Below are 22,704 nucleotides of genomic sequence, written 5' to 3'. Positions count from 1 at the left end.
CAGCTACTGTAAATGACTTTTCTGATTTACAGGGCAGGGGAGGGGTTATTCATTTCCTGTGTATTATTCCATTACTTACTAATATCTGAAACCAGACTGAGAGATGGTGTAAGCTGAAGGGGAAGAGAGGATGGGGAATAAATCGTAATTGTATGAATTACTCTTTTTTTTTTTTTTTGCCAATGGGGCTCATTTCATCTGATATCTGGTATGACAAAAATACTATTGTAATTTACTTAAACTGTGAAGGAGGAAAAAGCAAGATTTCTTATTTTAAGTGCCAAAGAAATAAGCCCTAGGACTTGATCACTTTTTAAAATTTAGTAGGGATCCAAAGTCTGAATTAATACACATTGTCATCACCTTTCTAGGCTGTCCTTGGCTAATGTTCCTTTTGAAACTAATGTTCCTTCTAAGAGGATATTCAGCAGGATCATGAAATAGTGTGTTTCTGGCTAGATCTAGTGGGGGTTGAAAAGATGGCACTTATAAAAAAGCAATTTGTCACAACTTAGACCTAGCTTTAATGAAACGGAGAATGATGTAAAGTCAGCTATCAGTAAGACATAACGTGGAAAGAGGGCAAATTGCAACAGCCCTCATTTGAGTTAGCAAGCAGGAGTTGGTCCTTAACGGTTTCTGTTTATATCATCAAAGCCCAGCCTCGGTTAAAAACTAGTTTTTAAGTGGCTTAAGAGAAAAGGCTGATAACTTGACAAGAGTTGTATACCTTGTAATTAATCACAGAATTCATACTTGGATGGATAAGAACTTGTGGGTTAAAACATTAAAATAATCATTTCAGAGGATCAGTACTTCTCAAGAGAGAAAGCAACCACTGAGTCAGATCGGATGTGCTTCAGAGGGGATAGAGGCAATTGGCTTTTAATTTGACATTTTTGCTATAATATATAATATTGTATTTGCTGACCCTCTGGCCTCTCTTTACCGGAACCTTACAATTCAGGCTACGGTTTTTAGAATCTCTCTTCTAAAAGACAAGGATAATATTTCCTTTGTACGTGGTCTAGCTCATTAACCAGTTGTATACATACATTCAGATATCTCAGAGGGGCACCATCAGGGAGTTTTCCAACAGTCTTTTCCCATCCTCTTTTATCCTAATTTTTAAAATGCTGATTTTGTTTGGCCACGGTGCACCTAGCCCCAGGAAATGAACCATGATAAGTCTAAGACTCTTACGGTACAGCGAGGACCCCTTCTCCTGGTTATTTATGTTCTCAGCAGCAGGTGGCAGTCATGTGACCCAGTTCTGGCCAATCAGATGTAAAAGGGGAATGTCCCGCGGCTTTCTGGGTAATATTTTGGTTTCTCACAGAAGGGATGGATATTTAAGGAGGTTTTCTTGGAATGTTCTTATTCTTCCTGTCTAAAATAGGGATGTAAGGGCCTGTGTTTGGAGGTGACATATACATTTTATGACTGACTACCCATGAGCCAGCAGCGTGACAGTAGATGAAGATAATGTCAAAGATGCTGAACCAAGGCCCAACATTGTTTTGCTGTTGTTTTCGAACTCTCATATTGTTGAGCCACTGAATAAACGTTGGGATTGCCGACAACCAGACTCTTTTGAAATAGAAATAATAAATATCCTCTTGACTTAAATCCATGTTTATTGGGTCTTCTGATATTTGTAACCAAAAACATCCCAACCAATACAATTCCTTTCCTTTTAGGTGATAAATTTCTATTACTTTGTCGTATGATTATGGAGATGGTTCTCATTTAGTTTGCCCTTTTGGTTTATCAATCCAATTTTATATAAATTCTATATAATTGGTAACCTCCTCAAGAAAAGAAACAATCTTTCTTTCCATGAAATCCAATAGTTATTACTTAAAAATATTCACTAGCTATATGGTGATATTAACCATTAACACTCACAGAATTGCAATAATTTTCCCTTAGGAATTCTGACAAACTAGATAAGCATTCCTCTGAAAGGTTAGTACTACGGCTACAGCAGTACTGTTTCCATGTTGATGAATGGACACTGTTGTGTGTATGCTATAAAAAAGTAACTTTTTGTTGGACTTTAAATTTTACAGAGTGCTTTCACATATTAGTTCAATTTATTCTCATAGCAACCTTGCAAGGCAGATATTAATTTTAGCTTAATTTTATATATAAGGACACCAAGACTGAGAAAAACTAAGTGAACTGTTCCTGCTAATTCAATTAATAACTGGAAGAATTCAGATTTAGAGCAAAGCCTATGTTCTTTCCACAATACCATGCCATGGAGAACAGTCACTTGGACAAATCTGAGGCTCTCTGCCATCAACCCAAATATTACCAGATCTCATGCTGTACTATTAGTATGTTATATTGAACTTCATAGAACTTAAGGATAGATCTATATCTGCCATACCCATATAAATTGTTCACCTAATGTAAGTTTTGGTAGAACTGGCTTAAGACAAATATTGCAAAGCTCCCAAATGGTACCTGGGTAATACAGATCTTCCTCAGCTGACAGTGGGATTGCATCCCAATAAACCCATTATAAATTGAAAACATTGTAAGTCAAGATGCACCTAATACACCTACTGGACATCATAGCTTAGATTAGCCTACCTTAAACATGCTCAGAATACTTACATTAGCCTATAATTGGGCAAAGTCATCTAACACAAAGCCCCTTTTACTGTACAGTGTTGACTAGCTCATGTAATTTATTGAATACTATACTGAAAGTGAAAACCAGAATGATTGTATGGATACAGATGGTTGTAAGTATATTGGTTGTTTACTCTCCTGATTGTGTGGCTGACTGGGAGCTATGACTCTCTGCCACTGCCCAGCATCATGAGAGAGAAAGTATTGTATCACATATTGCTAGCCCAGGAAAAGATTAAAATTCAAAATGCAAAGTATGGTTTCTACTGAATGAGTATCACCATCTTAGAGTTGAAAAATCATAAGTTGAACCATTGTAAGTTGGGGACCATCTGTATTTAGAGGCATTCCTTCTCCTGGGACTTACATGGTAATTTTTCTTGCTGTCTATTATTATTTACGTCATATTAGAATTAATATGTAAGCCCATCCAGGGCAAAGACTCTCTATTAGTTGTTTTTATCTAGCATGGTGCCTGTCCCATAATAAGAATTCCATAATACTTATTAAATCAACAATAAGTTACTGAGCTAATCGTTCATAGAGAAACACTTTCATCTGTTCTTTTGTAAGCACGTTAATCTATTATCTTAAAAATTTGCTCTGAAGGGGCACCTGGGTGGCTTGGTCGGTTAAGTGTCCAACTCTCGATTTCAGCTCAGGTCATGATCTCATGGTTATGAGATCAAGCCTTGCACTGGACTCCACTCTGGACATGGAGCCTGCTTAAGATTCTCTCTCTCCCTCTCCCTTTGCCCCTCCCCACCCCCACCCCACCCCTCGTTAGCATGTGCACTCTCTCTCTAAAAATAAATAAATAAATACATATATACATAAATACATAAATAAATACATAAATAACAAACCTCAAAAAATTCTTTGCTTTGGAAATTGAAAGCTCTCAGCAATTTTAGGAAAGAAGCCATTATAAATAGCAGCAAGGTGAAGTTTCTTCACATTTTGTCCTTCTTGACTCGTGCAAATATCCAAAAAGGAGAGGAAAGCAGTTAGTTTTTTTTTCAGTAGTGATGGTAGTTTCTAGAAATAGCTTATCCATCTTCCATTGGGAACTGTCTTCTTTCTAATCACTTTTCTTCTCATGCTGGATTAGTTTAGAAACGTCATTGCCAGAGTCTAGTCGACACCTTTGGTTTTTAATATTGTAACCACATCACCACAGATAGTGAAGAAAAACAGCTGGATTGAGGAGAGTTATACATCTCTTAAAGTGTCAAAGGAGTGAAATTATAGCTCAGATAATCTCAATTTTCTGTGAAAGTTAAAAAATTTCAAGGGAAATTCATTCTCCTGGTATTTTTGAAATGGGCTTCTGTTTTCAGAGAACTTAACTGCTCTAATAAAGGAAAGAAGCTCATAACTGGAATCCAAAATGTTTGTGAATTATCACTGTGCAAACTGAGTTTGTCCCAGTGGGGAAAACAACCACTTCAAGAAATATTCTTCTTGGATTTTTTTTAACAGTCTACTCAAATTTATTTTGACAATTAAATCCTTTTTAGGATTAAGGAAAGATGAAATGATCAATGAAAATTTTCAGGCACAAACAGTCTAAATCAACTTTGAAAATATCAGTTAATGGACTCTGAGAAACAAACTGAGGGTTCTAGAGGGGAGGGGGATGGGGAAATGGGTTAGCCTGGTGATGGGTATTAAAGAGGGCACGTATTGAATGGAACACTGGGTGGGATTATACGCAAACAATGAATCATGGAACACTACACCAAAAACTAATTATGTAATGTATGGTGATTAACATAACATAATAAAATAAAATTAAAAAAAGAAAGAAAATATCAGTTAATTAAAAAGCCAGAAAGCTTACAGGGGCTAAAATATACACCACTCCAGGTGTACATGACTCCAGGAAGACATGGATAGCTATTGTCACCATAATGTTAGAAAGGTATCTGTTGCTATTAATAGCAATATGCAAGAAAACTGAGGAAAATGTGTGTGGTTATTAATTAGATATCAACCAACATTTGTATTCCTAGGGAAGAAATTCTTGAGGAGGAATAGAACTGTGAAAATAAATATTCCTGCTACAAAATAGTATGAATATCATAGGCTTCTAGCCACTTATATACAACAATACATCAGGCTCCCACGAGGTGAGTGCAGGGTGAGTTTTAGAAACCAAAACTTGCTTATTTTTTATTTCATCTCATGGCACCTACCATATTTTGTTTCTCTTCATTTTGAAATAGCTAGGTAGCATGCTGGCAAAGTCAAGAAGAAGCCTGCTGATTGTGAAGATAGCAAAAGAAAGGATTTTATTCAGTTTATCTACATCTTCATTTTTATCTGTAGCAACATTTATGATGCATTTCCTTAAAGAATCAATTTAAATAAAAATATATGAAATTCATATAATTTATAACTTCATTCTAGTATTGAGTAGTTGCTAGAGAGAAAAAAAATCAATCACCATTTGGATGGATAAGTCAGTCTACGGCCATACCACCCTGAATGCGCCCGATCTCGTCTGGATGGATAAGTCATGGTTATCAATTTTTTTTAAGTATGTGTGTTTTAACACTAGAATTCTTTAGTTTAAATTTTTAAGAACTGAAAAATATAAAACATTCAAAAGTAGTGTTGTTCTAATTGAAGAAGATGAGAAACGATCACCTCTCTCCCCTAAAGTAGTTTTGACACACCTCCAGAGACTCCAAATCTCCCAGATAAACAGCTGGAAAATCACCGGGAAAATAGCTAGACTTGGAAGCCAGGCTCTACATCTGGTTCAATCACCAGAGCTACAAGATTTGAAAAAGTGTTTTTGCCTCTTTGGGCCTCAGTTCTCTCACAGAATGAATGATCTCTAAGAGTCCTTCCAGTGTCAATATTTTATTCTGATTTCTAAAAATAACTATTTACATTAAGACCTTGCAAAGAAATCTACTGGGAGCAAAATATGAAGAAAGACACCCATGATTTACATTAGCATTAAAAGCATGTTGTTCTGAAATATGATGTATTTATTTACTCCTGAAAAATACAATAAAAAACCATCCAAATCCTTAGGGTCACATTTCTTGATCTACAATCATTATATTCCATCTCCAACTTAAACCATAGCACATCACTACACCTCAGAAGAAATATTTGACCTCATATGTCTGTAGCCCTCAATGTCTTAAGGTCTTTAAGATTACATGTGCAATATTTTCAATCTCACATTAGCAAGTTGGCAAGTGTCTCATTTTCACCTGGAAATGTTGCCATTATTACCCTACATGAATTGTATACAATTTGGTCAGTGGTATTTGCTTGGTTAGGTCACCAATATAGTTAAATACATATTTTTATTCTAAAAAGTGTACACTCACCTTACAGCATTCTTCACAAGTTGATTTTTTGTTTCTCTGCACAGCTGTTCTATATTATGCAACTATGTTGTGCAGTATTTCGCATATAAATAAATGTTCAAGTATACCTGGTAAAATTAGAAATGCTGTGGGTGTCAAGGAAGTTGTAAGGGCAATGCTTAAGTGATTGCCCAGGCTGGGTAGAAGATAAATACAGTCGTAAGGAATTGGTAGGCTAGATAGGGAGGAAGGAAAGTGTAGAGGGATTTTACATCCCAGTATTATTCAAGAGCAATGAGGAGGGTGAAAGGGATGGTCAAAGGAGAGACCAAATGTCTGGATCTCAGTGGCAGAGAAGAGCTGAGCTATGAATTCCAGGTATAGACTTACAGGTGCATTGTTGGAGAGTGAAGGAAGGGATGTCTGAGGTCAAAAGAAGGTGAGTGCTATAGGCTGAATATTTGATCCTTCCTCTCCCCCCCCCCCGCAATTCATATGCTAAAATCCTAATGCCTAATGTGGTGGTATTAGGAGGTGGGGTTTTGGGGAGGTGATTAGGTCATGAGGGTGCAGCTCTCTGTACTGAATGTGATTAATGCCCTTATAAAAGCGACCTGAGAAAGATCTCTTTCCTTCCCCCCATGTGAGAAGACAATGTAGGCTCCAGCTTTGAATGAGGAGCACTCTCATCAGGCGACAACCACCCTGGTTCCTGATCTTGGACTTCCCAGCCTCCAGCACTGTGAGAAATAAATTTCTAGTGTTTATAAGCCACCCAGTCTATGGTATTTTGATGTAGCAGCCTGAACAGACTAAGATAGTGAGTCTGGGGATGTCATGGATCATCAGGAAGGATCTAAAATGGCTGAGGCATAACTTCAGAGCCCACACACAGACACGTTACCTCACATGGTTACTACCACATCACCTAAAGTATTCAAGCACAGTCCAGATGGTCACCAATAGGATGTGTTTCCCATATCCTGTGGGAAGTTGAAAAGATAATTCCCATAGTTCCTTATTCCTAAAATTCTGTTATTTCCACCAGCAAAAAATAAAAATTAACTTGATCTTGCACAAGGCATAAGCATTTATAATTATGAGTCAAATCATTCAGAGTATGGCAGTTAACTACAGATATAAATAAACCTTTACAATGATAGAAGTTTAGGGGCGCCTGGGTGGTTCAGTCGGTTAAGCATCTGCCTTACACTCAGGTCATGATCCTGGAGTCCCAGGATTGAGCCCTGCATGGGGCTCCCTGCTCAGCAGGGAGCCTGCTTCTCCTTCTCCTTCTCCCTCTGCTCCTCCCCCGACTCGTGCTGTTTGTCTTTCTCTCTCTCAAATAAATAAAATCTTTTTTAAAAATGATAGAAGCTTAGAGATACTAAAGTCCTGATTCTCCATTACACAGAAGAGAAAACTGAGGCCCGGGAAGAGCACATGATTTGCTTAAGGTCGTTAGACAAGTTTGACGACTCTAGACTCTGGATTAATCTCTTTTTTTCCCCACTACATCGTGTTGCTTTTAAGCCATTTAAATTTTGTGCTGATATGCAAATTGGAGATAATAGATGCCATTAGCTGGCTAGATCTGTGTGAACAAAGAGAACTGCAGATTTGAGACAACTGTGGAGATAATTCTGTTTCCTAAGATGTTATAAATGTTTTAATGAAAATATCCAGATAATTGAAACCTGACTATTTTATTTTAAAAGTATTTTAAAAAATAAATACTCTCCATTTCACTTTACTAAATGCTCAATAAATGGAGATATTGGTCTCATCTCTATGAGGTTTCCATAATAAATGATTCACTTGAGAAGTGCACTAAAAGAGAGAGAGAGAGAGAATTGATCATATTTAACATCACCAATAATGGAACAACTTTTTCATTCTTTGTACTAAGAAGAAAATATCTCACGTGGTATTCTTGCCAAAAATATTTAACCTGAATCCAACCATAAGGCAACAATCAGATATACACTGTGAGACATTTTACAAAATGATGGGTCTGGATTCTTCAGAAATAACAGTATCACGAAAGTTTTTAAAAAGCAGAGAGAATGTTTTAGAGAAAAGAAGACTAGAGAAACATAACTAAGTAGAATGCATGATTCTTAATAAGATCCCAGTGAGAAAAGAGTTAAATCAGAATTGGGACAATTAGGCAAATGTGAATATAGACTATATATTAGATATGTTTATTGTACCAAGGCTAAATTCTGTGAGTATGACAATGATATTGTGGCTGTGTAGGAGAATGTCTTTATTCTTAGGAGATAACATGTGGAAGGATGAAAGGATGATATCTACAACTTATTTTCAGACTGTTCAGCTATAAAAAGTTGTGTGTGTGTGTGTGTGTGTATGTTCATGTTGGGGAGAGGTAGAGGGGGAAGAAAAGAGAGAGCATATATGGCAAAATGTTAATGATTGGTGATTCTAGGTGAAGGGTATGATGAGTTTTTGCTGTACTTGAAGTACTTCAAAATAAAAATTAGGGGGAATTGAAAGCTCTGTAAGTTGTTTTCCTCCATACAAAATATATAGTAGGAAATGAATAAAATGAGAACCTTTATACTTTGTCCAGTAAATTATTACTTGCCCTGGGCAAGCATCTATTAACAAGGCTATGATGAAGCACTTTATAACACTTGAATAACACGCTAAATAAATGACAGATCTAGCTGTGTGTTTCCTTAAGAGAGTCTCTCTCCAGTTATAGGAGTTCAACTTTAGTAACCATGCATTTCAGAAATGATGTATATGAGAAAATCCAACCCCTAGAATTGCAGATCACCAAGGTTTCTTAATCACAACTACTCAGAGGCAATGAATATGGCCTTTTCTTCTCTTTTAAAAAACTCCACCATACCCAAATAGGTCTACATTTGGCATGTAACACATATTCCGCCCCCCCGCCTCCAAACTGTATGACTAGAGAAAGCATAATCTAGCAGCTAGCACGTAATGCTGTGTGTGTGTGTGTGTGTGTGTGCTTCCCAAAGAAAGGGTTTCTAATACACGTAGTATATAACAGGGGTTGGGAGTTAACTAGGAAGTTATCCTAGAAAACCTGGTACCTGCGGAGATAGTGGAAGGTGGAGAGGGTAAAAAGGATTTTGCAAAATGCAGTGGTAGAATGAACAAAAGCAATTGCAGGCTAATCAGTTTATCCAAAATATAAAACAAGATTTAATGTTACCAGAATGTCTGTGAGTTTTTTCCTTCCCTCACCCCATAATTCCTGATGTTTCACCTTTGTTCCTTGACAACAACCTAGTGACTGTTTCCCTCATATATGAATCAAGTATTTCTGTGTAGATAACTACCTAAATATTTTTTAGTTATTCTTTGACAAGAATTATCATGATTAGCATAGAACAGACAAATCAAGACTCGTCCTTTGGAACTGGGACTAAGACTGATGCCGGCTTTCCCTCAAGCACATATCTTTACACAATCATGTAGATACCTGTGAAATTGGAATTCTGTTACTAAAAAAGAAGGTGGGGAGAACGTTTGTTGGACAGGTGACCATCAGTGACCTACTACAAGGAGCAAATAGACTCAATACATATTTTGGAAGACCAACAATGTTTGGGGAGGTAAAGGCCAGAAGACAAAAATGCTACTTAAGACTTTAGGCTTACATCTCTAGGAAATCATGGCATTATAAAATGAGATAGAGAATACAGCAGTGAAAGAAAATTTGGGAATAAGGTAAGTTCTGCTTTTATTAGGTTGAATTTGAGATGCCCTTGGAATATATAGCAAATATTTGAAATTCATTTCAGTGTCATCAGCATATGATAAAAATGAAAATCAAGAAGCGTATATAGCATGAGAAAAGCAGTAGATAGAAGAGGAACCTCAGAGAAAAGAGAAGGAGTGGCTAGGAAGGTTTTCGGGGGCACTAAGAGAAAGTAGTGTCTCATCTTGGAAGCTAGGTAGAGAGACAGCTTTGGGAGGTAAAGTTAGAGACATTGTCAAATGTAAAAGAGAGGTCAAAAGATGTCATTGGACTGTCACTATGAAATCACTGGTGACCCAAAGTGACTGGAATGTGAAAGCAGAGAAGGAAATGGAAGATATGGATGTAGAGAGAGTGATATAAACTAACCCTTTGAGTAGTTTGGGTGAAAAGGGAAAGATAAAGATGGAATATGTTAGAGAAGGGCTGGAAATTAGTGCATTTTAGTTAAGAGTAAAGAACAGAAGGAGGAGAGCAGTTGAAGATAGAGAAGAGAGAGGAGAGAAAATGGATAGTGGGTGAGCCTTGAACTGGGGGGTGCATTCATTCTCTGGGCCAAGAAAATGATATGATATAGAGAAATGTACCAATGAAGCAAACATCAAGGAAAGAATTTTACTATCCTTCATTTTATCAGTGATTAGGAAGTACAGTAGTCAGGACTTTTTCTTTTTTTTTAAGATTTTATTTATTTATTTGAGATAGAACGAGAATGAGAGAGAGCACAAGCAGGGGGAGCGGCAGGCAGAGGGAGAAGCAGACTCCCCGCTGAGCAGGGAGCCCAACGCAGGGCCCGATCCCAGGCCTCGGGGATCATTACCCAAGCCAAAGGCAGACACTCAACTGACTGAGCCACCCAGGCACCCTAGGACTTTTTCAACTGCAAGTATGCAAGTGATAGAAACCAATCTCAAAAAGTTTAAAAAAGGAAGGTCATACCTTACTTCACATAATTTAAAAGGAGTATACTGACATCAGGTGTAGCTAGAACTAGATACTCAAGGGATGGAATCAAGATCTGTCTCTTTCTTGGCTCTGTTGTCTTCTGTTGATTTTATTTTGTTTCCAGGAAGGCTCTGTCTATGTGCCCACATCTCTATCCTTTTACACTACTTAGCAACAATAATCTCAATAGGAGAAAGTGTCTCTTTTACATTCATGCTTCTGAGGTCTTCGGAAAGTTTTTTATTAGCTCACCTTGGGTCAAATGCCTAACCCTGAAGCAATTACTATGGCCAAGAGGATACGGTCATCCACACAAACCACAGACATGAGAATGGTGAATGTGGGGGAAGCTGGGGGGGGGGGGTAATTACCATAATAAAAGGGGAATGGATGGTGAGCAGACAACAAGAGATGTCTGCTATCAAGGTCATTTGCTATGAGCAACGGTATTGGGAGTTGAGTAGAAGACCTGCGAAGAATAGAGATTTGGAATAGTTCTAAAAAATAGATGGAGCCTTCAAAAGCCACATGAAAAAGTGCTCAACATCACTCAGCATCAGGGAAATAAAATCAAAACTACAATGAGATACCACCTCACACCAGTCAGAATGGCTAAAATTAACAAGTCAGGAAATGACAGATGTTGGCAAGGATGCAGAGAAAGGGGAACCCTCCTACACTGTTGGTGGGAATGCAAGCTGGTGCAGCCACTCTGGAAAACAGTATGGAGGTTCCTCAAGAAGTTGAAGATAGAGCTACCCTACAACTCAGCAATTGCACTACTGGGTATTTACCCCAAAGATACAACTGTAGTGATCCGAAGGGGCACATGCACCCCAATGTTTATAGCAGCAATGTCCACAATAGCCAAACTATGGAAAGAGCCTAGATGTCCATCAACAGATGAATGGATAAAGAAGATGTGGTATATATACACAATGGAATATTATGCAGCCATCAAAAAAATGAAATCTTGCCATTTGCAATGACGTGGATGGAACTAGAGGGTATCATGCTAAGCGAAATAAGTCAATCAGAAAAAGACAAGTATCATATGATCTCACTGATATGAGGAATTTGAGAAACAAGACAGAGGGTCATAGGGGAAGGGAGGGAAAAATGAAACAAGATGAAACCAGAGAGGGAGACAAACCATAAGAGACTCTTAATCTCAGGAAACAAACTGAGGGTTGCTGGAGTGGAGGGGGGTGGGAGGGATGGGGTGGCTGGGTGATGGACATTGGGGAGGGTCAGACGACTTTGTTCAATCAAATTCCCTTTAACAAAAATTAAAAAAAAAAAAAAACCCTGCCCCACTTACAACTTTCTATTTCACAAAACAAGCATTTCTAAAGCACTTAAAATGTGCCATCAACTGTGCCAGTTTCCAACATACACGAAGATGCGTAAATCATGGTCCTTGGCTTGGAAGTGTTCACAAGACAAATCATTTCAATGTAATATTTTGTGATGGTGCTCTAACTGAGGTTTAACTGTGTTTTGTGTTAGCACAGAGTAGAGTGATTCTCTCTGGGGAAGTGGGACGGAGGGACTTCACACAGACGATAACATTTGAGATGCGGCCTTGAAAAATGAATTGGAGCATTCCAGGACGTGAGAGAAGAAGGTATATTCCAGCACAGAGAACATGTAGGAAGGCATATTGGAGAGTGTTGGAAAGTCTGTCTAGGGAGATGACCAGGGGAGGTAGACAGACTTTATGGCCTTAATAAAGCAATGATGTAACCAAATCAATTTCTTAAAATGGACTTCAAAGCTCTGGAAATGCCATGTGGCATCATAGCTGCTTTAAGAAATTTTCCTTAGATGTTGTATACATTAGGCAAGAAAAATTCAGCCAGTTATCTTGGGCGTTTGGAAATGATTTTTAGATTCCATCCAGATTGGCATTAGAAAAACCGGCAATAGATTCTAGCCTTTCTGTGGTTTGTTCACCTCCAATTTATTGTAGTCCCAAATCAGCACTGGATAGAGATCAGGGAGTGACTTTCTTATACAAAATAAGGATGAAGTAGGTGTGCAGGTGAAATAAAATGTAACCATGAAGCTTATTCAGAAAGTCCAGTCAATTACTGGTTATCTCTGTGTGGACTACCCACTATTTGATTTACTCCATTACTTGGTAAGAGTAATCATTTATTGAGAGACTATTACGTGTCAGGAGCTTTACTTAAACTAGTATCTACCCCTCACACCTTCTTGAGGTAGGTTTTGTCCCCATGGTAGCCAAAAGAAAACTAAATTTTATAGAGATGATATAGCTTGCCCAGAACAGAGTGACTAGGAGCAGGGACTATAACGCCACAAGCTTGTGTTTGAAACCTGGCTCGGCCATTCATCTCGACCTTAGGAAAGTTGCCCGACCTCTCTATGGCCAAGTTTCCTCATCTGTAAAATGGGGATACTTAGCTAAGCGCTTAAAAAAACAAGTAAAAGTCTTCATTTACCTTCATGATTGAGGATAATGGAAGGATGACATCATTCTTGAGCTATATGGCTATAGCCCTCAAAATTCAGCATGTGTAAAAATCACTTGTGCAACTTGCTGAAGCTTCAGATTCCCAAACACACTCTCCCATCCCCACCTAAGGACGCTGGTTCAGGAGGTCTGAGGTGACTAGTGAGTTTTGCTGTCATGTCTTACTTAAGAAGAGAAGGGAAAAAAATGTTCTTGTGTTTTTGTTTTTCCTTTCTGTTAACTATAGGAGCCATTAGCTGAAATCCCCTGCTATTAACTTGAAATCCATTTGGATTTCTGCAAATCTGAAGCTTCATTCTCTTTCTTCTTCTTTTGGCTTCAACACGATGCCCAGATTCCTCAGCGTCCAGAATTCTTTAATAAAGCTCAGAACTATTTTGCCTTCCTCCAGGAGTAGGGAATCAGTGGTACTGATTCACCAACTTTCGCCCTTAAGAAATAGCTGTCCCGGTTTAACACGTCAAAAATATGAGTATACTATCGCAACAGGAGGGGAACTGATCAGTCTTCAGTATTTCTTTGTCTTAGAAACACGGTAAGCACTAAATAGAAGAAATGAAATAAGAGGCTAAGCAAATGGTGCTCTTCACCTTACCCTCTCAATGAAACTTCTTGAAGTAAATCCGGGGCAAGGAAGTTCTAATAGTTTACAGAAATTATAAAGCATCAGGACTTACTCTCAGAGCCAAGCCAAAGCTGGCCTGGGAATTCTAAGTCGATGAAGGGTTTCTCTCCAGCACGGACATGCCAAACCTCTCCTCTGTGCCTTCCTGTGCTGGGTCCTTGTGCACTGCATACTCCCTGGACTCAGTCCCACCACCACCAGGCCCCCAGGCAGGAGGAAAGCCAGAATCTGCTCTATCCTGGGTTGCCACTGACAACTAGAAACTGGAGGCCTGGGAGACAGCCTCCTGGGCAGCCTGTTTTTGCTCTTTCCCAATCTGTTCAACTCAGTTTCCTGCCGGCAGGAGTGTTCTTTTTGTACCAGCTTTAAACCACTGAGTGCCCTGGGCATGGGCCCGGCCTCTGGAGCCTCGCCCAGTGCTTGGCCCAGTGCTTGGCCCTCTGCCCGGGAGTTGTCAAGTGTCGGCACCGGCTATCTGTCCCTTCAGCCGCCTGTCCTCCAATCTTCTCCTTGGAACAGTGGCATGAGAAACATCCATCCCTCTCATTTTTCCAAGCCTACCCAAAAGCTTCTTCATGTCCTCGTTAAGGGAATGGGCTCAGTGTGGTTGCAAGCACTGGCAAAATGAGAAGGGAGGGTGCTGGGATTTTTAAAGGCATTTAGGGATTCCTTCACAGCCCCCCAGCGATCACAAAACATTTCAAAGGGTCTTTAGGCCCTGGACTGTGAATTCCTCAGGAACCAGAACCCGAACGCCACCTCAGCTTCCAGGCCTCTTGTAGAACTTCTTCATCTTTAAGATCCTTTAGCTAAATATAGCCTTTTGGAAGAAGGGGGGCAGGGGTGGAACCTGGCTAATTTTAGCCTTAAAGAGCTTGTAGGTGAGGCTGAACCTACCAAATTATACCCCTAGGATGTGATACAGCCATCCAACAGCTGCCTTCTGGGTGCCCCAGATAGGCCCACTTGGGGCACACTATGCGTGGTGTGGGGGAGGCTACAGGGAGAGAAGAGTCGAGTGTGTGGGATGGAGAACAAGCCACTGACTTGGAACAAAGACTGACAGGAACCAGAGTCCAGGCTGGAAGCTCCTGCTACTTCGGAGTTCCCACACCAGGTTCCTGAGCACAGAGATTTATGCCATATTTAAATCTCCAAAGTCAAGTGGGCTCAGGAAATTGTAGGAAAGTAAACATATTATTTAACCACTAGGTGGGTGGTCATCACATATGTTACATATCTGAAAATTTAAGTCGGAACAGCTTGAACTTTTCCGTATCTAATTCCCAATAGTAGTTCGAGCTGAGTTAGTATTGTTTATTAACAAAACCAAGGCTTCTTCTTGCCTCCTAAAAAGGGCAGTTAGCCCTTTGATATAAATCTATATATATATAAAAAAATGCTTTGTTTCCAAAATCATAAGGAAGAGAGCTCTTTTTTTTTTTTTCCCCCTAATTTAGGATTCTTTGTTTCCACATGTAAACAGAAAAAGATGCCCGGTCTGATTTTTAGAAAGCAGGTTTGCGGAAAAGGCGGTTAGAAAAATCTCATTTGTGCCTTTATATACAGAAATCTGGAAGAAAAAGCACTGGTGGACCAAAGAATATATTGAATGCTAAAGGTAATTGTCATGATGACTCTGACTATAGCCACAATCAAAAGATACTAAACTCTAAACTCACAGTTGAGTTGGTAACTTCTTTTTCATGTCTACCCATTATATAACAAGTCATAGAGTAAATGGTCATTTCAAGCATGATTTATCAAATTCCCACATTCACAATGAGCTGGACCTACTTTCTACATTCCACTTTTAAAAAGTCACTAAAAATTCTTTGGCTCACAGGAGTAAAATTAAACATCCTGCCATGGATAATGGTAAGTGAAATTACAATCTGCAAACTTGGGTATAAAGATTAGCCTCACTCCAAGGCATTTCCAAATAAAATAACTTCAAATGATAAACTTTTTCTTTAATATTCCTTATGGACAAAGAAATTCCAATAACAACTTTAGGAAAAAAACAACTATACTTCTATGCAGTATTAAAATAGTAAAAATATTTTTTTTATCCATAAAACTACAATTATTATCAAGGGTTTACTAAAGCATTAGGATTTTAGAATCTATACTGTCTAATTTAGCATACTGTAGTTCTTTGGCTAAACACATAAACTCATTATAATATCAAGACAGAATTTTTACGGCAGCAAGCAGCACTCCTAAACATGTAAAAACATGTTACAGGTTATAAAACAGCAAAAGATTTTCAAGTGCAAAGTAATCTTAGATTAAAACCGGCATTAAGTTCTAATAAGCACATTCACTTACCATATAACACTAGAGATTGGACTGGTTGTTAAAAACAAAGAAGGAAAACAGAAGTAGGACACTAGAGAATAATACAGTATGTGTGTGTATATTTAAACATGTATATATGTGTATTTATACATGTATATGCGTGTATATATACATATTTTTAATATATGTAATATATTACATTGTATATATTTTAATATATAATAAAATATATATATATATATTTTTTTTTTAATAGAAAATTCCAACCAGGCCTATGGGAAGCAGGAACATCTCTCTCTTTCTCTCTCAGAACTGCTTTCATTTTGACCCAAATTTGCTGGCTTACTTGAAATGATTTTACCTTTTTCATCACAAATTCATTTGAAGTAAAACTGTAGAATCTTAGAAATTTAGAGTATCAAAAACTATTTATCTTAAGGGAATGGATCCCATCATTACTTAAATTTATATCCTATTTCCTTCTTTCTTTTTTTTTTTTGTCATTCATTTGTTAAATTTCCCAAATTTAGTCTAATGCCAACCAGAGATCTGCCTGGGAAACTTGCCTTAGCAGGCACATGTCCAGATCAAAAAATAGCCTATAGCCTATCTTATGGAAGAAATATACACAAACATTTACACATCATACAAAATAAGGTTGAAATGGGTAGGGCCACTTGATTGACATCCATTTGTCACTTTCATTGCAAAACATCCTGAGCAGCTTTCAATATGCTTAGACAAATTTAGATGAGTGGAAATGCTGACTAATGATGCCATTATCTATATACCAAATATATATGAAGGCCTGAAAATCCTGAGTCATTCATGTGAGCTACTAAAATGACAGGGGAGGAGAACCTAGAAAAATGATAATGAAATGTCATGAGAGGGCAAATTAATAAAAATAAATAGCATTCAGATATGTAAAAAGACAATATACGCTTAGTTTTTGGGAAGAGATATAAGTCTAGTAAACAAGGCCAAGTCTTACTAATTGCAAAAAATGCACTATGTACAGGCTTTTAGCAACAAAACTATTTTAACCATCACTAACTAAGGGTTGTTATTTTAGGAGAATGAAGTCAATACATTTGTTTTCCTAAGGCAGGCAGGGGCAGTATTGTGCTATTCATGAACTTCATTAATATTCATTAATTTTTAAAGCAGTTTGGTTAGCTTTGGCCATTATCTATGCAGATATTTTGCCTTTAAATAAAAATAATTTCAAGAACATCATTATTCAAAAACATAATTAGCATGAAATTCAAAACCTACATTTTCATTAGCAGATATTATTCACTGAAGGGTATATATGTTTCAGATAGGTCTGTTTTAATTGAATTCCTGGGGTAAAATTCTAAAAATCATAGTGACCAAAATAACCTAAATGTAACCAAAAGAAAACTGAAAATACTTTTGAAAAATGTTCAAATTAATTTCCACTTTAAAGAATACCATAGTTGACCCAATTAGCTCTGCAAACCAATTCAAATTCAGTTGTTTGACATTCTTTAGCATTTCACAGTAGACTATTTTCACCCGTCCAGCACCTTAGATCCCCAAAGATCCCAGTGCACATTTAGTGATATTTACCTTATGAAGTAACTAAATCCAGATGAGCATAGCGCTCACATCACTGTAAAAAAGAAATTGTTTCCTCATGCTTACAGCTCCCATTGGGGAACTAGAAACTGAAAACTCTGAAAATTATCTTTGTGCAACCAGGAAATTGTGGACAGAAATGGAAAATAGTTTTATTTGTAAATAAGCCCAACCATGGAAACCATATACTACCTTGTTCTGCAAAAGTCCTCTAGCCTTTTATAAATCAGGTTTTTTATACTGACAGATGAACAACCAGGGCAAGTAATTCATGCATGTGGCGTTGGAAATGGAATCCTCCACATGTCTTTGTGGATTCCTGTCCACACAGAGGTACAACCATGTTGAGTAGTACTTTGTGGATTATAAGAAAATAAATAAATAAAAATTAAAATGCCATGCAAAGAAGTTTAAATAATGCAGGGAAATTTTTGAGGCATGGCCAACTGGAAAATTCACTGTAGTGAATAGCTAAACTTTCAAGAAAACACATTTGTGTTGGTTTTTTGTTTTGTGTGTGTGTGTGTGTGTGTGTGTGTGTAAAGAACTCCCTGCTCCATACCTCCATTTCAATCAGTTTGATTTGTGTTTGTCAAAAGTATCTTCTAGTCCCTGAGAAATACCTGAATGGCATTTTCTTTAGATTTTGCTTTTGGCTTTTTGTTTTTGTTTTGTGTTTAAGGTAAGCTGGCCCCTTGGGACCAGTACAGTTTTTTTTTCCTGTTAAGGACATTTTGAAAAATAGGAAAAAGTGTCTTCCTTCTTGTTATCAGAGATACATGACTGTATACCTAATTTTTTCTAAAAACGTGGTTAATAACAGCCAACAAACAAGAAGAGTAAATGGAGCACCTGGCTTCCTAAATGGATTAAACCTGGCCCACAATATCCTCCTGAGATAATGGGTAATATTCTCTTTGGAGACATTATGCACTTTGACTTATTTTTGAAGAATATAAAAAAATTTTCCTGCCCCCCAAAGTGGATAGATTTCCAATTCAAGGCAGCAAGCCTTGGGTCGCCTACTTTAGGTATACCCAACCCTCTCAGCCGCCTACACCTGACTTTACATTAGGTGGGGGATACCAGCCATCCTCGAATGCCCTTATGCGGCCTTTCAAACTAGATACAAAGTTAATATCAGCGTCTGAGCTTCCAGCTCCTCCAGGAAAACCTGTGGCCCCCAAGTGGCACTGCTTCATAAAAGCCTAGTCAGGCCTTGTCCTCTCCAGCAGTCCAAGCAGGATTGATCACGTCCGGGTAAAAGTACGGAAAGGAAAGGGTTAATCAGCATCCTCCTCTCTCCCTCCTCCCCCAAAGCTGGGCGGGGGGGGGGGGGGGTGCCGCGCCGGGAGCATCTCAGCGGGGGAGCAACTGGAAACCACAAACACCCAAACTGGGTAGCAGCAACTTGAACTAAACCCGAGACCTGGCTTAGGGAAAGGAGTCAGTTAAGTTTAGACCGAATGGTTTAATCAAGGTATCAGAACAGACCCATTAAAGACAGAAAAGGTAGCACATCCCTGCCCTCAACTCGCAAGGATCTCTTTTATGTTGCAGTTGAAGCCTCAAAACACATTTTATGACCCTAATGCCCTTTATTCCGAAAGATCTCAAGAGGTGTCTACAGAAATGTCCGGCAAGAGTGCAGAAAGAGCAGTGAGAGTGTAGAAAGCCCCCCTTCCAGGGCGTCTTTACTTGGCCCGCGCTTCCAGGTAACCTTTGTTGCGTGGTTGGGGGACGCAAAGCGACAATCTTGGCCCACGACAGGCGAGAGGCTGCAGGACCAACTCGCCAGCCCCAGCCCCCTACCCACCTACACCGCGCCCAGCTCCAACCACCCGCACGCCCCTCCGCAGCCCCTTCCCCACTGCCCACCCCGGGGGCTGCCCCTGATCTCCCCCAGAATTCCCACAGGCGCTCTAAGCGCCCACCAGCAAATTTCTAACAGCCCCAGCCTTCCAGGAAAGAAAAAAAAAAAGACCATGACATCACGGGCAGGTTTATTTGGGTTTGTTTGTTTGCTTGTTGGCTCGATTAAATACTCGTAGAAGGTGAACGTACCCCACACAGGAGAAGTTTGATGTTGACAAACTTCTGGTGGCAGCGAGACTGTGTCAGCACAACTTCCGGGATAATGAGAGCTGCTTTGCAGGGAGCGCGGCAGCGGCGGCGGGAGGCGGTCGCAGGACGGAACAGCAAATGCTATTCAGCCCGAGCAGTTTCAAGCCGCCCGAGCTGGGGAATTACTGTAGTCGAGCTACGGCTCTTACCACCGGCGCTGGATCTGGGCGCACGTTAGGGGGGGAAGCTGCAGGCACAGGGCGCCGAGAGGGGAGCTTTCAAGTTACTTTGCTCCATCCCTGCACCCGGCAGAGGCTTGCAGGCTGCGTGGTAGCTGCAAACATCTTGTTCCCTGCTTCTTTGGGCGGCCTCCCTGGAACCAACCAACTTTTCTCTCCTCAAAAACTCCCTCTTTGTTTCAAATAGGACTCTCCAAAATTTATTCTTGGGAAGACTGACAGCCGGGGTCAAGAAACAGCTGTTGAAGTTAATGTTTCTTCCTCCCACTTCGTCTGATGGTTGTGCCCTGCCAAGACAAAGTGAGAGGCACTGCCTGGTGGCTCTTTAAACAGACATGCATTTAGCCAAAAAAAAAAGGGGGGGGGGAGTGTGTGTGTTGAGGGGGTATATTTTCCTGCTTAACATACAATCTGATCAGAAATGCGACAGCATGTGCCTTTCAACTTGTGCTGATTACTTGCTGAAAAGATGTTGCAGCTTTTAGTTTTGAACACTTTGAGCAGTGGGGGCAGGGATGGCGGGAGATGTGGTGGCCACTTTTCATGCTTTGGCAAAGGGGCAAAAATTTTAAACCTTCCTCTCACCCACCTCTTACCCTCTAAGAATGGTAGAATGGCCTGGGGGAGGGAGAAAGAGTGGCATTCCTTTGCAAGGTTTAATTCACATTTCATAATTCAAGTCATTATGCAGAACAAGAGCTTGCCTGGAGCTAGGCAGATTGTTTTTATTTGGAGACCTAGACCAAACCTGGCCCGGTGCTACCAGCTCTTGGTGGCGCTTGGTGGCTTTCTCCAGATTAGGCCTGTCTCCTCTTCCCTTTCCCAGCACTACTACTTTTGCCTTTGCTCTGGGGATATACTCTGAGGGAAGCTACCCTCTTCTTTCTGCTGCTTTCTCCGTGAAGATTGGTTAGCACAGCCCTTTCCCTGCTTGCTCTGCTTTGTGTAGAATGAATGCCCCGTGGACTGCTGAGGGACTCCTTGGGGTTGTCCTCCGGAGTCTCAATCCCCTAACTGAGCCCTCCCCAGGTGTCCAGCCTCCGCAGTGGGAGTGGGTGGATGGGAACTCTGTTCCTTCCACATCAGAAAGCTTAAGCACTCTTCCAGCATACCCATTCTCCTTTGGGAATGCTCCAATCACTTGGCCTCTCTCAGACACAATCATATGAAGACATAAAAGGCCTCCTTCCTCACCGCCAGGTTATCCTGTCACCACATCGCAATGCAGTGCTATCACAAAGTGATATTGCATCAGGCCCAGGGATATTTTAGGAAGCTCTCGAGCTAAGTCCAACAAGCCTTTCGTGCAGGCATCAGGGCCACCCTGCCAAAATCAGGGCTGCGGAGCTGCGGGACAGGTGGTAGTGATGTCTTCTCTATTCTCAGCTCCATTACCCACTTACCCGCCCCCCCCCATTCTCCTAACCAATCAGATCCACTTGGTAGCTTCCTCACCCCTCTCTTTACCTTGCTCCCAGATGCCACCACCTTTGTGTTCCCTCATAGCTCTCTGCAAAGTGTTCAGGTCCACTTTGTGATGTATTTCCCATTTTTTCTGCCTGTCGTGGTCATTCTCTGAGATCTTAATTAGTATTTGTTCTTATTAAGTATAAATGGACTGAATTACACATGGACTTGCATGGGCTGCTCCACACACAGCCTCTGGCTTGGGTGTCTGCCGGCCTCCTTGGCTTGTTTGACCTGGGTCAACTTGTCTTATTCTCTCGGACTCCGGGTTGCCCAGCTGGGCTGGCACAATGTAGCGGCCCAGAGTCAGTGCAGCACCCTCCCCAAGTACCCCCTTCTTGGAGTCCTGCTCATGCAGTCCAGCAGCCAACTGACTGAAATTCCTTCTGCTTTATTGTTCTCTGTCCTTAGAGAGGCCAACTCTCAGCATAGAATGGGGCTGTGAGGCTAGACCTCCGCAGATCCTGAAGTGGTAATTCCCCACTGCTGGCTCCTGCAGTTTTATAACTCCTTTTTTCTGAGACTGACAGACATAAACCTCCAGTGTAGAGGCTTGCAACAGCACCCTAAAAGACTTCTTTGTGTGGAAATGTAACCTTAGGGCAAAGTCAGCCTCACTCTAGGAAAGGTACATTCTCCTGCTACAGGGAAGCACTGGGCTGGGAAAACGCGAGGATTTCTCCCGCGATGACTCCCGAGAGCCTCTCAGGGACATTTTTATTTACTATTTTTTAGTTTGGGGGTGGGTGGGTTGGGGCATTGGAAATACTGTAAGTGGAGACCTGTAGTGGCTGTCCAGGGAACTCACATGCAATCAGAGGAATCAGATGTCTTTCCTTTAGGGGGTGGGTCTCTAAATGCAATCACTCCCGAAGCACCCACACACTCTCCAGGTCAGGATGTCCCCTGGTGGGGTGGCAGTTAGCATCGTTTGCTACTCTTGGATCTAATGCTACCTTGCCTAAATGGAATGCCTTTGGATCACTTAGAGAATCTGATATATTTATGAAGGTGTTGGGTTAGACAAATTACTCCAAAAAGCAAGGGTGAAAAGATACAGAATCTTAATTTATCATGCAGGATTAAAGGCAGATTTAAATCAGGTAGAATTATTAAGGGATTTAGAGCCCAAGTCATTTTCCAAAGAGGAAAAAGGACTAAAGCATCCTCTTTGTTGAAATAACGTCAAGAAAGTAGCATCTTATGTTTGGAGGTTTGGTTGTTGT

The 22,704-nt window shown here is 40.0% G+C and overlaps 1 long non-coding RNA gene across 2 annotated transcripts in view; it reads right to left on the bottom strand.

Moving 5' to 3' along the window:
* Positions 1–22,704, bottom strand: part of LOC129046438 (uncharacterized) — a 142,778-nt gene that overhangs the window by 33,119 nt on the left and 86,955 nt on the right. Inside the window, exon 5 of one of the 2 annotated variants that reach the window (XR_010413110.1) lies at positions 19,699–20,298. The exons of the other annotated variant lie outside the window; for it this stretch is intronic. This is a non-coding gene — a long non-coding RNA (uncharacterized LOC129046438). Of the gene's footprint in view, positions 1–19,698; positions 20,299–22,704 lie in introns of those variants that run through there. 2 annotated transcript variants of the gene reach the window in all.

The sequence above is a fragment of the Mirounga angustirostris genome, unplaced genomic scaffold (assembly GCF_029215605.1).
Source record: "Mirounga angustirostris isolate CCGP_5_RB_7025 unplaced genomic scaffold, mMirAng1.0.hap1 SCAF_7, whole genome shotgun sequence".
NCBI lineage: Eukaryota > Metazoa > Chordata > Mammalia > Carnivora > Phocidae > Mirounga > Mirounga angustirostris.
Note: the sequence above shows the minus strand (reverse complement) of the source record. Positions and strands in the feature narration are given on the sequence as shown.